The sequence below is a fragment of the Meleagris gallopavo genome, chromosome 6, assembly GCF_000146605.3.
Source record: "Meleagris gallopavo isolate NT-WF06-2002-E0010 breed Aviagen turkey brand Nicholas breeding stock chromosome 6, Turkey_5.1, whole genome shotgun sequence".
Classification (NCBI taxonomy): Eukaryota; Metazoa; Chordata; class Aves; order Galliformes; family Phasianidae; genus Meleagris; species Meleagris gallopavo.
In genome coordinates, this window is record NC_015016.2 from 44209699 (window position 1) to 44222990 (window position 13292).

The window sequence follows — 13292 nt, forward strand, 5'->3', positions numbered from 1 at the left end:
TGTATCCTGAGATAAAAAGCAGAATTCACAGTTCCTAAGCCTATATAGTTTTTTTCAACCCTAAGGGTGAAATGTGGGTTTGAATCAAGGCACTTGCAGGAGCCAGGTTTAGCTTGCAAATCTACACCAGATCACCTCTACCATGATGAAGAACTATATCTTCCTGGGAAAAAGACATACATGAAATCCTTTGGCAATTTTGCTTGTAGCAACTGGCCCAGTCAGTGTGATAGCACGATCATGTGCATCGATAGTAGATGAGACTATAAATTCTGTATTTAGCTCCCACTGACTTCAATCCCACTGGAGTCAAATGTTATGCCACGGGGAGACAGACAGTGGGAGAAAGGGCCTTCTTTGTATGTATGTTTGAGTAAAAATGTTCGTAAGGATGAGAAAAGATGTACTTCTTTTCTGAAGCCTTTCAAATAAAAACATAAAGATTTTACAAAATGTCCTGTGAACTGTGCTTCTGTTTTCCACATTTGGTGTTGCTGAGCCAGTGAGGGAGTAATTTGTTAACGGGACACAGTGATGGAGGTCACAGTATAATCGTTTGATGTGTTAAATTTCACGCAGTTATTTGGACACCAAATTATCTTATCTAAGAATCAAGGAGAGAAAAAATTGACATTGAGATCAAATCTTAATTGGTAAATTTTGACAAATTCTGGCTCCAACGTAAAAAAAAAGTGTCATATCCTCTAGTGGAGATTTCTATGGGAATTAAAAAGAAATTATATTCACCACAGACAATACTATTGGTTGCAAAGATCAAATCTTAAAGTCTGCATATTTGTACGCATATATTTGTGTGTATGTATTTGTATGGAAGTACATATTTGTAAGGTGCTTATAAACAGCATAGGTCAGAGTAATGCACACATACCTGCTTGGTGCACTGTTGTAACAGGAAATAAAGCAGAGCCCCACCAGCATCACTGTTGGGGAGCACAGAGCATCCCTGCCCAAAATCCCCAGCAAGATTCAGCTCCTGACTGCACTTAAGGAATGAAATTGCATGAAGTTCACGTGCAGCACCTGAACCACCCTCCTATAAATGCTAATGGCTGCTCTTTTTTGTTTCTGTTTTGTTTCATCTGCGCAGATGAAAGGCTGATCTGTGCAGTGTGCTGCAGTTCAGCATTGCCTCTGGCACTCACCACCCTGCTTCCTACCAGGTGCATGACACCACCAGGCAGCACATCCCCAACACTACAGGGATTGATGCCTCTTTTATTGGCATAGAGATTGGAAGAGCACACATCGCAGGGCTCGTTGCCTTCTTCTGCTGGGCTAAAATTATCAGCGCGTGATTGGGAAATGACAAAGGGGTCCAAATTATATGGAAGACACTCAGATAAATCTGGACATCTGGATAAATCTGGAGCCTTCCTGCTGTCCTGGAGATGGAGAGGAGGAAAAAATGGTCTGTTTTAAGTATTTCATGTGCAGATTTTTATCTCCTCAGTCCACTGGGACTGAAAGCTTATATATAACTGGCATGTGGTGGAAGGAGTTACTGCTGATGTGCAAATAAAGATGTTGCAGACATCAGAGCTGTCATACTACAGTGGAATGAGCTCTGGACATGAAGCATTCATACTGCATTGGAAAAATTTTGATCTAAGAGTTGTCCTATCATTTATTCATGTGCTTCTCTGCTCCCCTGGACAGGAACTGTATTTTTTAGAAGTCTGTCTCGTGCTACAGCAGATGTTCTGTGGTACAGAACTAGAAGCATTGCCTCTCCTTGCTGAAGAAATAATTGGGGTTTGGATCAAAGAACTAATTTTTCTTTTTTTCTTTTTATGTGTGTATCTGTTTAGCATAAATGTCTCTTGGTGAGAGTAACTCACACTGACCAATGATGAGTGCGTAGAGAGAAGCTGCAATTTTTTCAAACCATTCACCCAGTGCAGGAACCCACTGGTAAGGCTGTAATTTATCAATAAAGCAGGAGGTTTTTTTACAAAACAGGGAGTGGTATTTAACTATGAAGGTACCAGTGACTGTCTTAAAATGTGAAAGGAATACACCTTTCTGTGAGAAGCTGAGAATTTCTTCTGCGTTCAAAAGTAGCAGAAATACTTGGGAGCAAGGTGCTGTGTTTTGTTTTTTGGCTCAGCTCTGCTGCGATGAGCTCTGTGGGTGCTGTCAGACAGGTACTCGTGGCTAAAAGAGGAATTTGATTTAGGACCCACAAGGATCACCGAGTCCAACTCCTGGCTCCACACAGAACCGCCGCAAATCCAAACCCTATGTCTGAGAGCAGATGATTCTCGAACTCCTGCAGCTTGGGGCTGTGACCACTGCCCTGGGCAGCCTGTTCCATGCATACCGTGCTCTGGTGAAGTACCGTTTACTAATCCCCAACCTGCCCCTCCCGTGACACAGCTCCATGCCGTTTCCTCGGGCTCCGTCGCTGTCACACAGAGCAGAGCTCAGCGCTGCCCCTCCGCTCCCTGTGAGGAGCTGCAGCCGCCATCAGGCCTCCCCTCAGCTCCTCTGCTCTGGGCTGAGCAAACCAAGGGACCTCAGCTGCTCCTCACATGCACTGCCCTCCAAACGCCTCCCTGTCTTCACCGTTCTTTTCACCTCCTCCTCTCCTCTTTGTGTTGTCGAGCTGTGCTCCATGTAAATAAGAGGGAAGGGATTGAGAAGGTTCTAGAAGGTCTTGTAGACACCACGTTGCTGGAAGCTTGTTGCAAAGCCTCTGCAGCACTGGGCATGTGCCTGCAGCAAGGGGCCGGACAGCAACATGGCTTGCAAGAGAAGTTTCAGTCCAGCTGCCTGCTCTGTGTGCTTATTGGTGCAATCTTTGCACAGCGCAAGCACAAAAAGGCCAGGTGTGGTCTTGCATGAGGTGCCAGGGCATTTCTAATGCCAGCAATATGAATAAGATCACTAGGAAAAGGATGCCTAACTCTCTGTTACCCCCGAGATCCAGTGGGGAGATGAAAGCGATGCTAATAACCACATGGTGGGAGCGTTTCTGCGGGAGAGGACTGATCTTTTGAGCTCACACAGAAACGCAGGCAGAAAAAAGCACCATTAGAGCCAGCCCCAGCCGGTGCTGCCTGAACAGCACACGTCCCTTTGCGGCTGCTGCCTTCATTAGGGGAAGAGCTATTACCTCAGTTTTTCACAGTGAAGACAAATCCTTTGCAGAGAGCGCAGTGTCTGGGGTGGAATAGATTGCTCATTTTAAGTCTCAGCTCCTCTCTTTATTGACAGAAGGGAGACAAGACAATTAGTGCAGCTCAGCGTCCAGCTCCCAAACAGGGAGACATGGGATAAAGGGCACCCAGGAAACAGAAATCCTTTCAGGGAGACCAATGACTGTTAGCAATGCCTGCTGTCTCCTGTTATCACCCACTCTTTGGCTCCCCAATACGTTTTACTGGGTTGCATTACAGAGCAGAATGCATCCTTTCAACATGCATCAGTGCAGTGCATCCCAGGGGTCCCAGCTAGAGAGAAGAGGCCTGGGATGCTCTCTCTCAGAATGACTTTTCTCAGAATGAGAGGTGTGGTGGGGCCAAGGGAAAGATCTGGTGTGTGCTCCCTGCCACTGACAGGGAGCAGAGCACTTTTAATTCCACGCGCCATGAGTCCCAGCAGCCCAGGAATCACACCCATGCTGCTTTGCAGGCCGCTGCCCATGGTGTCTCTTCTCAGCAGCCATTTGTCTGTGCCTGACACCTTGGCAAGCCTGTTCCATAGGGATAATGGTGGTTTGCAGCCTGTAAGAGCACCTAGGGCCAGCCCATGCTGACGTATCAAACCTGAAAGCAGAGCCCTGTGTTGTTAGTGGCTTTCAGCTAGTTGTAAGTGTCATTGGCAGGCCCAACTGCACTGACAGATGCGCATTCCTGTCTGTCAGCTACAGTCACATCCACACTTCATTTGCAAATAGTGCCTGATGCTGACACCCCAGACATGCAGTGATGTGGCCTTCTGGTCACTTGTGCAGACCGAGCCCAGCCTGGCACGTGCAAGACTTGTGGTCCCAGCACAGTGGGCATGGCACACAGCAGCCTGCTGCAACACTTGACACTTAGTGGACTGGAGGCTGGGGGTGGGCACCATCAGCACATACCTGTGCTTAATGCACTGGGTGCTACAGTATGCCGTAGCAGCATTTTTTCATTTCCATCCTGTTGCTATAGGAATAGGCTGGGCACATATGGAAGTTGCATTGGCCTGACATTAAGTCCTTCTGAAAAGCCAGATAATTAAAATCATGTTCCAGTTTTCTAATGTCTCTGCAATCAGTGCATGTATGATAATGCCAACAAGGGCAAGTGTAAATAATTAGCTAATTGAGTATTGCTTCAGAATGCCTTTAATTTATTCATCCATTTTTATTTATTTCCTCCTTCTCACATGTCCTTTCTCAGCTGCGCATGCTTCTTAAAATGCCGTTGCCCAAGGAGCACCATCCAAATTAGAGGAGGGGAAAAGTTATACTTTAAGCTTTTTCACCATCTCTGAACTTTGCTCTGAATTGTGTAGATTTTAAGTTCACTATTTCCCAAACTGTATTTTTTTTTCTTTGCAACAGTTTTCATAGCTAAACGATCTTGGAAATGGAATGTGGTATTAAAAGAAAAAAACAGCCTATACCCAGGAAAATATATTTTCCCCTTACCATAATTATCTCACATGCTGCTGGCACTCAGGTTAGCTAATATGCTTTTGGTTATGAGACACTAGATACCAAACATGATTTTAACACGATTTTAATTGGCACATCCCTTTGAGTGTTCCGCTTGCGTGTGTGCATCCAGGCAGTCCTTTATAAAACATAAGTGGGCAGCAACACTGCCATCTGACGTACAAAGCCTTTGTAACTCCTTCTTTCACACAGGGTAATGTGAGTGTGAGCTACAGCTGTGAGCCTTCATTGAGATATCACTGCTTTGCACATCTGTGCCCTTCTGTGTGCACTGATTTAGCTTCTAACACATACTAGTATTTAGAAATAGCTGTAATGGCACTGATATGTAGGAAAATGAGGATAGTTTTGGGAGTTGGTATTGTGGAGCTTTGCGACTGAAATCTGCTTTTTTTTTTTATCTCACTCCTTTGCTTCTGGAAATCTTAACATTTCTACCCTCTTTCCAGGGAACTGCTGATCATGTAGGAAAATGCTGTTCAGTAGCATCACATTCTTACTAATAACTTTCCCAGGTGTTTCACAATATATTCCCTGTGTAAGGAGGTCATTTTCATCAGCTCTTAGCAGGTGGACTCACTTGGGAGAATAGCTTTGACCAAGATCACGCAGCAAAAAAAAAAAAACCAAACAAGAAATGCAAGAAAAATAGAAATATTCTCTCTGAAGCTGATGTTAAAGCTAGGAGACATCAGTATGGCAGTGCTCAAGACTGTAATGAATTCTTCACAGCAAGTGTTGAAAAGGAAGGTGCAGGATGAATCCCATAGGTAGGATTCATGCCTTGCTCATTCAGAGCAGCTTAACTTCAAAGGCAAGGAGCAAGATTTGTGTGGTTCCCCCTCTGCCTTTTCTCAATGTATATTTTAGTTCAATTAATTTTTCTTTTTCCTAAGTAGTAGTTAACAGGGCTAATGATAAATGGGCAATGGGAGAAATCCAACTCAGCCACGTTATAGAACCTGACTTTTCAAATGTCATGGGCTTATATATATATATATATATGTGCTTGATCTTTTTGTTATCACGGATAACAAAGATAAGTTGTCCAAAGTTTGGAGTGCAGTGGAGCCTGGGAGAGCTGAGAAAGCTCAAAAGAGATGGACAAATCCGGTATTTTTTCCTACTCTTTAACTACCACAGCTCTGGTGAAACAAATCAAACACAGATTTAAAACTTCCCTGCTTGAACTTCTCTTTCCCTTCCCTCTCCCTGGGGTTTCTGTTTTAGAGCTCTTGAACTGATTTGTTGAGACAGATCAAAGTATAAAGTATTTCTCAGCTGGTCTTACTTCTCTCACTGGATTGTAGTGGCAGGAGACAGGCAGCTCATTACAACTGGGAGAGCATTCCCGTGAAACCAACTTGAGAAAAGTAAGATTCTGCCGGAGCTGTAGTCCAGTCTCACCGTCACAGAAGCAAATTAGTTTAGAATGAATAAATAACGCCTTTCTGCTTCTCATTAGGGTATCAGTCTGAGTATTAACATGATGTTAAGTATATCTGAACAGCACTGTCTCTGTCTGGTACTGTGAAGTCTTCGAGGCACACCCTGGGCTTGTCCAGTTTCAAGCACGTCTCTTCCATCGTTATTCCTTTTCTTCCATTTTGAACAATGTTTTAGTGAACAGAGAGGAAGAGGAGGAGTTCTGCTCAACAGCCTGTCAGCCTTCTCTGGGTGCCAGCTGTGTTTTCTAAGACACCAAAGGGCCAGGCATGTTTGCAAGGTGCTGGTCAATGTGGCTCTGGATCCTGGAGCACATAAAAAGCCAGATTGAGGGAGGTGATCCTGCCACACTACTCTGCTCTGGTGAGACCACACTTTAAGTACTGTGTCCAGTTCTGGGCTCTTCAGTTCAGAAAGACAGGGAACTTCTAGAGAGAGTCTGGTGGAAGACCACAAAGAGATTGAGGGGCCTGGAGCACCTCACTTATGAGGAAAGGCTGAGAGAGCTGGGAACTGTCCGCCTGAAGAAGAGAAGGCTGAAAAGGATCTCAGCACTGTTTATAAATATCTAAAGTAGAGCAGTCAAATGGGTGGGGCCAAGCTCTTTTTAGTGGTGCTCAGTGACAGGACAAGAGGCAGCAAACAGAAACTGGAACACAGGAAGGTCCATCTGAACATGAGGAAGAAGTCTACTGTGAGAGTGACAGCGCATGGAACAGGCTGCTCAGAGAGGTTGTGGAGTCTTCTTCTCTGGACATATTCAAAACCTGGCTGGATGCTTTCCTGTAGGGAACCTGTTTTAGCAGGGCAGTTGGACTAGATAGTCTCCAGCAGTCCCTTTCAGCCCCGGCGATTCTGTAGTTTTGTGTAAGCCAGATGTGGCTCCTCACTTCTTTCAAGAATGCGCTATGGAGGCATCTATAAACAGTACGTGCTTCCTGGAAGTCCATATTTCTTCTTTCAAGCAACGTAGCAGCTTGTTTGGAACCATTTCTGACTAATTCTCAAAGGGTTCATGTAACTCGTGGGTGTCCAACCTTTTGGCTTGCCTGAGCTGCACTGAGAGAAGAGAAATTGTCTTGGGCTGCATATAAATACATAATTGAGTGAATGTATATAAGTGACAAAACATTTTTTAATATATTTTTTATTGAAAGTTTAAAAACAGCATCAAATACATAAGGCTAGTAGGATATTTGACCTTGTTTTTGTGAAACTAATGCATCAGTCTCCAGTTCAGTGCAAGTGGTTGATTTTCAGTGAGCTCTCAAGGTATTCGTCAGAGGTTTTTATTGAAATATTACTCTTTCTGTGAATCATCCTTGAAAACAGTTGTTCACAAATGTAAGTATTGCCAGAAAGCAAGGACAGAATAAGGCATGTTTGTGAAACATGGGATATCTTTCTCTGCTAAATTAGGTCTTGCAGAAGGCTAGTGAAGAGACATGATAAAATGTTTTTAGTTGAATGTCTATTGTAAGTCTACACATTGCATGTGAAAATATGCAGGCAGCGTATTTAGTCGTACTGAAAATGGAGTTGCAGAGATACAAAAAAAAATTGATTATTTTTTTTGAAATCTTGAAATTTATTCTCAAATTCCTTTCTCAAAACTGAAAGCACAGCATATTTTTCACTGTTCATAGGACTGTGTTTAGCCAACACATCAAAATGCATGAAATTATTTGCCATAACTTGAGCTTGCCATACTTTAAGTTTCATTTTGAACTCTGTTACAGCTTGAAACATAGCACAGATAAGTTGATTTTCACCTAGAAGACACATGTTTAACTCATCTATATCAGTGGTCAAATCCATCAAAAATTCTGAAATTATGAGCACTTTTCATCTTCAACTTCTAGCACAAATATTCCTTTTTATTCTGTAAATGACTTGGTTTCATTTTGCAAATCATAAAATCTTTTTAGCACTTGACCCTGACTTAGCCACCTTCCTTCCGAAAAGTAAATGATGTCCTTATGATCAGCACGCACACTTTTAAGGAACTCCTGGAACTGGCAATGATTAAATCCATTGGACTTTATGAAATTCACAGCTCTGACAATGATTTGCATGGCATTATCCATTTTTATGGCTTTCACACATAATTTTTCTTGATGTACGATGCAGTGATAGTTCATCAAACGTGAGCTGCCAGTGGCAATTGCATCATCTTCTATTAGTTTTATAAGTTCCTCTTTTTTACCAACCATCACTGGAGCATCATAGAATCATAGAATCACCAACTCTAAGATCGCCCAGTAGCTATCAGTAGCTATACCAGATATGTTGAAAAGAGCTAAAGAAAATTGCTTTAATGTAATTTTTACTGCTTTATAGATATCAAGAGATTTAGTTGTGCCTTTCAGTGACACCAAAGCAGCCATTTCTTCAGCAACATTATATTTGTTATCAATATCTGTAATGAAAATGGCAAGTTAAGCCATATCTGTAGCATCAGTACTTTCACCTATCCCCAAAGCATAGTATTTGAAATTAGCAGCTCTACTCTCCAAATTTCTTTCAATAGATTTTTTTGTTTCTTCAGTTCACCCGACTACAGTCTGGTGAGAAGAAAAATCCAGTTTTTTATCAGGACTGTATGGGAACTGTTGAGTCCCAGCCCGAACCAGTGATTGATCACCTGAGCAAGCACTGAGTCAGCCATGAGAGCACAGGTGAAGGCGATTCAGCTGTGTGACCCAAGGGGTGGAGCCTGGCTGCAACTCTCCTAGACCCCATTTAAGGGCTGACTGCCACTGGGGAAGGGTCTTTTGCTGGTGGAGCTTTTTTCTGTGAACCTGGAATCTTCTATATGGGTAAGTGATCTTTTTCCTTAAAGCATCTTTTTATGTGCTTACAAGCTTATGTGCTATATAAGATTTTATGCAGCTCTTCCCATCATGTTGGTCTGTCCAATTGCTACAAGGATGCATTGTACCTGCCGTGCTTCCCAAACACTGCTAAATAAACTCACCATCAGTAAGTGGTTTTAGTATTTTTGCAGCCAGTGTTGCTATCGCATAACTAGCTGGTATGATAGAGTCTTTTTGAGTTTTGACTCTTTTTTTAAGAGCTTTTGCTGAGATGACAGTCTTCTTTTCAGTTCCGCTATTTTGGCTTTATGAGTATTCCTTGATAAGTATCAGTTATGGTAGCATGAGCGAAGGGAAGGAGCCTGAGGTTGAGCCGCCACCATGATGGCACAGTGTAGGGGATGAGCTGTGTTGCCAACTGTACTGAGTCGCGTTGTGGCCTGTGGGCTTCAGGTTGGACATGCCTGGTGTAACTCTAAGCATTGCAGAACCCAGGCCTACCAGCATCAAGCTCCAGCTCAGAGTAAGCAGGCAAGGAGACTGCTTCTTGCTGCAGTCCACGTGAGTGAATAGGGCAAGCTTTCTGCTTTTGCCTTCTGTGTTCGTCCTTTTCTCCTGCATGAACCTTTAGCAGTCCTAAAATATTTTGAGAAACCTTAATTTTAAACAAGGATTGATGCCATGGTTTGCTCACAGCTATGTATGTGTTATCGATGAGGCCACAGGAATGATGGCTGTGTCACACAGAAGCAGAGCTGGCCTATGAAAGTATCATCTGAAAGGGCTGATCTTGGAAAGGATTTTAATTTAAAAAGAAAAAAAAGTAGAGAAAAGAGAAGGGCCAGTCAAGGCCATGGTTTGGTGGTGGAGATTTCAGGTCTCATGACTGTCATATATTAATGCCCAGTTCTGAAGTACATTTGAGGTATACACAGCTTAGCAAGCACATTGAGACAAGGCATGCAGGAAGCAGAATCTAGATGTCTTTAGTTGGAAAGGGACTTTCTTCCTGAGGGCTTGTGCTTCTGCCTAAATGCAGCCTGAGGTAATTATAGGCTCGCTTCCTCTTCTTCTCATGAAACAGAAGCAAGCCAAAGTAAGATATTTCCTATAGAGAAAGACAAGTACACTATAAATCAGCAGGTGATAATTAATTTGAGTGGCAAGACTGAGCACTTTGGCCAGGTATGACTGGTGCACAGCAGACCTTGGCAGGGAAGCAATATCTACTGATGCTGGTAGAGGAGAGAACCCCTTATAGATGGGTGTGTGACTGTACTTTAAGCTGGTGGAGTTGGCTACATCATACACAAAAGCTAAAATTTGCTCATGCTCTGAGGAAACTTCTCTTTCAAAGTAAACCAAGGTTTGAGATGGAAGCAAGGTCATAAATGGTTGTTAAAATGTGCTGCTCTCTGGCCAAGTTGTTGTAAGACAAAGTGAAATAAGGCTTTGTGCTGTGAGCCCAGATGAAAGGTCCTCTGCAAAGGAAGACCAACAAAGCTGTGGTATGAATGTACCCTACTGAAGAAGGGCTGAAAAACATCTAGTTCCCTCTCCACCCATTTCAGGAAGCTTACTGTGAAATTAAATTGAGCTGACAAGGCTTGAAGAACATAAAGGACGTGAAATTTCTCAATGAGGATATATTTGACAATTGTTTCCTCTGCTGTAGTTCCACAGCATAAGAAAGGCCTTACTGGGATTTCCTCTATGCTAATGCCATCCTTTGACAGCTCATTCATCTCACCTTTCCAGGATGATTTTACACAGACACACGCATTAAGGATCTCCTCGTGGGCACACGTAGAATAGCTAAGCAGGAACAAAAGCATCATGAGGGTTAGTGTTTTTAATGTAAATATGCAACATAGCCTGAAAGGAACCTTCTGTGTCACTGAATCCTGTTCAGAGCACTGAGTCACCCTGCTGTGTTTATGCATGCATAACCATAAAACCATGTAGACATTTTGCCCCCACCCCTGTGTGCGTGGTTTGGAGCCATGCCCATGCAGTGCTTTGAGACCTCCTGATATCCTACCATCTGGCAGACTTTCTGAAGTTACTGTAGAAAAAGATTTGGGTACCATGTGGATGGTGGAGCCTTTACAGCAACAGGGTTAATCCATAGTTCCCATTTCCTGACTGTGTTTCATAGCTGGGGTCAGACTTGTCAGAGACAGCATGTGAACAGCACTGAGGAGTTTAAGTCTAGAAAAGCATGTCAGATCTGTGCCTGTGTTGTGAGTGTTTGTCCACAATGACTTTGCCAAGCTGAGAATTGATCTGTGTGCAGCACCCTGTTGTTTCCTGAGCATTTTCTTCTGCACAAGCCTTTCTGTTAGGGGATGCAGAAAGGAACAAAGACTTAACTTTAGGTTTTGGTGTCCCTACACTCCTGCCCCAATCTTACAGGAATTCTTCAATACTAGAAAGAGTTTGACCTTATCCTATTGGTGTGCTTTTGCTCATGAACTAAAACTAATCAGATGATTAGTTTTAATCACCTACAGATGAAGTCCAGACACAAAATCTCTATTCCACTGACATCCTTAAGAGTTTCCCCAATATTTTAAGGGGATTTGGGCTTGATTCTCTCTGATTGAGTTTGGGCTTCGTTATTGTACTGGTTTTGGCTGGAGTTATACTGACCTGTGTAGTGCTATGCTTTGGATCTGTGACCAAAGCAGTGCAGGTAACTCACTGATGGTTTCCCTGTTGCTGAGCAGTGCTAGACAGTGTCCAGGTGTTCTCTGTACATCACAATGCCCCACCAGCAAGAAGCTGCCAGGGACACAGCAGAACAGATGACTCCAAACAGATATCCCATACTGCATAATGTCAAGCTCAGTAATAAAATCTGGGGTAAAGGGGAGGAGGGCGTTGTTCAGGATTACGGCATTTGTCCTCCCAAGGAAAAGTTCTATGTGGTGAGCCCTGTTTTTCAGGAAACGTGCCTGCTGATGGGAAGTATTGAGAGGGTTCTTTAATTTACTTGCGTGCAGTTTTTGTTACATCTATTAAACTTTAATGCTTCCCATTCTCTTTTTTCATCATTTTTGGGAGCTAAGAGTGAGTGTGTGGCTGAGTGGGGCTTTGCTGCCAGCTGAGTTCACCCACAACAGTTGGCATCAACTGTGGGCTAATTACACCCATTGGTTGTGGGGATAGGGTAGCTGTATAACCAGTCTTTCCAAGAACTCATAGCTACTTTTCAAGAGGAAAGAAAGAGAATTAGTTGAGCAGAGTGCTGGGTCCAGTGCTGATTCCAGTTGTTATTGTCTCCTATATTTCTGGTATCTAAGGATTTGTGGTTGTTTTGAGTTAGTTTCTGTGTGCATGCAACAAACTTTACTACTGTAGTAAAAGGGGGGTACTGCATCAATCTGGATAGCTCTATGATACGGATAACATGGATGCTGGGGAAAAACTGAGAGCAACAGTAGTACAAAGTTCCTGTATACCCCAAAGCTGTCTCCTGCATTTGCACAAAGTTGGGCCCTACTCTTGCCTCCTGGTTCCCCAGTCATAGAATTATCATAGAATCATAGAGTGGCTTGGGTTGGAAGGCACCTCAAGGATCATGAAGATCCAACCCCCCTGCCACATGCGGGGCTGCCAACCTCCATATCTAATACCAGACCAGGCTGCCCAGGGCCCCATCCAACCTGGCCCTGAACACTTCCAGGGATGGGGCATCCACAACCTCTCTGGGCAGCTTGTTCCAGCACCTCACCACTCTCATAGTAAAGAACTTCCCCCTGATGTCCAACCTGAATCTTCCCTCCTGTAGTCATCTTATTACAGCTCATAAAGACCTTGGTATGTATTACTGCTAAAATGTAGCCTGATCTTCAGGTTAGGACTGTCCTCAGTCCTTGAGCTATTGCACACTCAAGTTCCTGCTTCACACAGTCCATATACTGCCTGCTCCCATTTGTTTTGCCTCTGCTTGGCTGCCAGGCAGAGCCATCAGTTTCAGCAGTCCACTGGTGTCTGCGTGGGTGGCAAATGCACTGCAGTTGTGGTGGGCTTCTAGGCTTGCCCACTCTGAAAGTTCTGTATTTCTCTATGATGAGTGCTAAAGAGGAGACCCTATCAGTTCAGCAATGTAGGAGGGCTGATAGTAAAGTCTCCTATTTTTGTAAGTTGGCCTATGGTGTCAGAGGTGGATGTTGGTGTGGCAGTAGGGGTTGAACCTTCCCTGACAGTATTCTGTTACATGTTGTTGCTGTGTGACAGATGGCTGCAGAGGGGCAGTCTGACAGAATGGCATTTGACACAGGTGTGCATCTGAAGCAAACGTGTGTTTATGAATTCCTTCATGTGGAAAAAATGGCATCCAGGGA

The 13292-nt window shown here is 43.6% G+C and overlaps 1 long non-coding RNA gene across 1 annotated transcript; it reads right to left on the minus strand.

Moving 5' to 3' along the window:
• Positions 1-9738: 9738 nt before the first annotated feature.
• Positions 9739-11930, minus strand: LOC109368316. Its single transcript, XR_002116244.1, has 3 exons — positions 11596-11930; positions 10694-10758; positions 9739-10051 (listed from the first exon to the last, which is right to left on the minus strand). It is a non-coding gene; the product is annotated as an uncharacterized LOC109368316 (long non-coding RNA).
• Between the last annotated feature and the right edge of the window lie 1362 nt (positions 11931-13292).